Source organism: Haplochromis burtoni, unplaced genomic scaffold, assembly GCF_018398535.1.
Source record: "Haplochromis burtoni strain Fernald_Lab_line unplaced genomic scaffold, NCSU_Asbu1 Contig_766, whole genome shotgun sequence".
NCBI lineage: Eukaryota > Metazoa > Chordata > Actinopteri > Cichliformes > Cichlidae > Haplochromis > Haplochromis burtoni.
Window position 1 is genome coordinate 45,463 of NW_024583127.1, and position 4,229 is coordinate 49,691.

At 38.9% G+C, this 4,229-nt stretch overlaps 1 long non-coding RNA gene across 5 annotated transcripts in view; it reads left to right on the forward strand.

The window, feature by feature from the left end:
- The first annotated feature begins 1,119 nt into the window (after positions 1–1,119).
- LOC102302430 overlaps positions 1,120–4,229 on the forward strand; it is an 11,542-nt gene continuing 8,432 nt past the window's right edge. Inside the window, exons 1-4 of one of the 5 annotated variants that reach the window (XR_006053276.1) lie at positions 1,120–1,695; positions 1,798–2,491; positions 2,699–2,776; positions 3,311–3,366. This is a non-coding gene — a long non-coding RNA (uncharacterized LOC102302430). Of the gene's footprint in view, positions 2,492–2,698; positions 2,777–3,310; positions 3,367–4,229 lie in introns of all 5 variants that reach the window. The other 4 variants (XR_006053275.1, XR_006053274.1, XR_006053272.1 and 1 more) reach the window with 4 other exon arrangements.

Consider the following 4,229-nt stretch of genomic DNA (forward strand, 5'->3'; position numbering starts at 1 on the left):
AAGAGCAAAAACATTTCTAAAATTAAGCAATTTCCTATCAAAATTGCTTAATAAACATTTATTTTATTTTAATATATTTGTATTTTTTATTTTATTAGTATTTTCCTTAAATGTGTTAAATATATATTTTTTCATCTAAATGTCCACTGAGCTGTGAGCCAGGGGGCGGTAATGCACCTTAACATCGGTTGCCAACCAAGAAGAAGAAGAAGCTGTGAGCCAGGAGGGAGGGGGTGAGTAGCGCAAATGTACTGTTAGTATGTTAGCAGAGCGATGTTACTGTGAACCGAGGAGCTATTTTCTTGACGTGAGCTTCTACTCAGGGTTTTTTCTTCCAGTTCAGAGCAGAAATTTTTTGTTAAGATACTGGATGTTGTGTTTTTCTCCACAATTTTAATTATAAGCTAGATACATTGCTGCTAACAGCAACAGGGATGAGTCAGTGAGTCATTTGGGCTTGTGAATCATGATTCATGAGTCAGTAAAGTGATTCTCGAGTATTGAACAATTCATTCATGATTCGCGCATCACTACTGTGAATGCTTTGACTAATCCATCTTTTTGTTGGTTGGGGAACAATTCTTTGAAACAAAGTTTGTCTGACCTGGTGTTTGGCTGAAGTGAAAATGCAAAAGCACTGAAAACTGTACCAACCAGGTACAGGTTGGTACAGTTTTGATACAAAACAGGTCAGGCAGGTCTCTCTTTACAGAACTAAACATGCATAACAGACGCCGTGTGAGCTTTTAGGATTGAGAAACATTTAGTGATCTCATATGGGCGATACATTTGTGGCAACAAACAAATTGTGCTTGCTGTAACTCTGGCCTAGTGAGTTACAATGAGTAAATGAAAGAAGAACAGTTTCTTCCAGGTGTTTTTATTTCTTGCTTTCTTCTTTCCAAGATATTTAATTCTTGTAGACTTTAAACCCTGTAATATGTCTGGGGTGGCTGTAGCTCAGGTGGTAGAGCAAGTCACCTACTCAACCGAAATGTTGGCGTTTTGATTCCAGGCTGCTTCAGTCTTCTTGCCAAACATCCTTGGGTAAAACGTCTTGATGCTCAGGCTCAGTCATCCAGGTAAGTAAATCCCAAAAAGTTGATTGTGTTCATCTGGATGTTTTCAGTGGGAGAAACGTTTCGTCACTCGGTGACTTCTTCAGTCTCAGCTGACTGCAGCTTTCCTCGACCTTATAAACTGTACATTTGCATAATAACCAACCAAACCAGCACCATTGAATTAACAATGGAACCACTACTGATCAAAGCCCATTGACTCCAAACACCACATCTCAGTAGCTTTTACTCCCCAAAACTCACTAATTTCTTTGTTTCAGTATATTGATTGTTGCAAAACATTTTTTGATGACTTCTTCATGTTTTTTACAAAGAGGACTTTAACCATTAGGGGGAAAAACATTATCAGAGCACAGATATGGTGGGATTTAACATCTTGATGTCTGAGTCCATGTTTCTCAACTGAAAAACAAGCTAGTGTTACCTGACACATTTTTTTCCAAACCACACCCAGGCCACATATTTCACAGGCAGAACTGGAGTTTTATTTACTTTCACTTTAGCCATCTTGGTGTGAGGACACAACTGACTTCAGCAGGTAAGTAATACCTAGATACCTAAATGCCTTCACCGAAAGAAAACAAGGGAAACTACTGACGTAAATACAATTTTCAATGTGAGGGAATAAGTGGATTTTTGTTTTGTTTGATCTCAGCTGACACTTCAGATTACTTCTAGCATTTTTGTGAAATTCTTATATGATTACATACTTTTATAGAGAACATGTCATTCCACCTCCAGAACCAGATGCTTCATGACATTCAGTCACTACTGGTTACAACAGGTAACCTTCTGTGTAATCATAAATTATATACTTGTGAGTTTTCAGTTATTTTGTTTGTATTTATTGTCCTGGTCCTGGGTCTGTGGCCCAGTGAGTTGCATTGTTTATTATTTATTTCCCTCATGTTATTGCTGTCTGTATTTCTAGGTCCTAGTTTTGATCCCTTTGCTCCTCATGTTATTCTGTGCTCCCTCTGTTCTGTGTCTACTCATCCCTGCCTGTGTGTTCCAGTGTAGTCAGGTCTCTGTGTAAAGCTTGTGTCTCTGAGTCTGTGTGTGTTGAGTTTCCTGTTTTATTGTGAAGGTCTGTGTCTCATGTATTCTGTTTTACTTCCTTGTCTCGTCTTGCCCAATCAGTTCCAGCTGTGTTGCCACCTGTTCCTCATTCCTTCGTGTTTCTGCTTGTGTATTTGTAGTGCAGTCATCTCGTTCTCATCGCTGGTCCGTCTGCGATGTCTCCTGGAGTCTCCCTGTGTTTCCTCTGTTTAGGTTCCCCTTAGTTTCTGTGTATGCCATTCTCCGCTCCTGCTGTATCCTGCGCACCTTAAATAAAGCTCACTTGCATCATAGGCCGTGCTTCCATTTTGGGTCCTCGATCATAACTCCACACGTCTGCCGCCGTGACATTTGTATATATTTTTTCTTAAATAGTTTGAATTTTGAATACGTTTTGTAAAATATGTTCAGCAATTGGTAAATATGCAATGGAAATGGTTTCAAACATAGAAAACAGCTGTAAACACTTTGATCTTTGTAGCACTCACAGTTTGTATTAAAACTTTACATTGGAGAAATATCGCCATGTGAAACACTTTTATCTTATTTTATTAATCCAGGCACAGCTCTACTTTAATTCATACCATTTGAACTGTCAAGTTAATCTTGGTGTAAGGAGACATTGGAGACATCAGCAGGTGAGTGAACTAGAATGAAAGTAAATTCTTCCAAATTATATGTAAATGAAGCTTGTCGATAATGTATTTAGAAAGTAAATCACTGATCACACCCAAAACTGTCAAATTAATTATTATATCAAAATTTTCGATGAAATAATAGTACAAAGTAATACTAAGGGGCAATGCGTAGGTGATTTTTTTAAACACCAAATCACAGTTATCAGCCATATGAACGTCTTCAAGCAACTTAAAGAAGTCCAGACGCTTTTCTTTCCAAGCTCCTTAGACTACGATGACCTGGATGACTGAGAACCTCTTAACTCTGAACTTTTAATATTATGTTAATATTAATGATGATTATGCATAAATTACATGCTTCTGCTTCTTCCATACCTATCACTTAATTTAAAAACTAATAATTAAAAATGGCATCATAGTTAAGGTTAAAGATTCTTTTTGGTTAGAAGGATTCATTTTCTACAGTCGCCTTGCTTTTGGAGTGTGTATTTGTCAGTGTTGTGTTTATAGCATCAAACACTTTCCCCTCTACAGGTCAACCAGTCTATGGTGTTTTCAGCAGAGTGACATCATGGCCTTTTCAGAATCTGGTGAGTCCAGTTATCTTCACTGAGATAACACACTGCACTGACACTTTGCAAATATTTCACAAGCACTTAGACAAAAAGAGTTTAAATATCAACATCTTTACGGGCTTGTGCACGAGTAACCACACAAGCTGGGTACAGCTTCAGCGTCAACGAAATGTCTGGGGCCTTGTGACTGAGGGAATTATCTAGAACAGTGGTTCTTAACCTGAGTTCGATCAAACCCTAGGGGTTTGATGAGTCGTCTCAGGGGTTCGGCAGAGCCTCCGCCGTGACATGCACGGCTCATTTTGTGCACCAGTAAAACAAAATCTATGTCTTGAATTTGGAAAAAAAAATCATATTTTATTTTTCACTAAAGAAAAGTTCAGTGAATGCGCATAGGAAACTGGTGGGGTTCGGTACCTCCAACAAGGTTAAGAACCACTGATCTAGAACCTCCAGACTAGGACGCACTAACCAACCCACAACGTCATTTCCCAACGACACACAAGGTTAGCAAGGTTGGGCATACTGCGATGGGAAAAACTTCTGCAACAAGTTCTGATTTTATATAAACCCATTGAACTGGTCTCAGAGCCATCTCTATTCCACGCAGTACAACATTAAAACCACATGCAGTCTGCTGAGAAAGGCAAAACACTAGAAAGAATTAATCTGAGCACCTCCAGCGTCTCTCAATATGCACTGGTTTCAGGTCAGTTTTTCTATTACTTAGTGAGACCAAACCATCAAAGATGAACGGTTCAAAATAAGGTCCCGGCACCTTACCGCCACAGCCAAGCAACTCAGGATTGGATGCTACTTTCACAAAGGCAATACCTTTAGTTTGCTGAGAATTTAATGCTTCAGGTCCAAACAGTTCA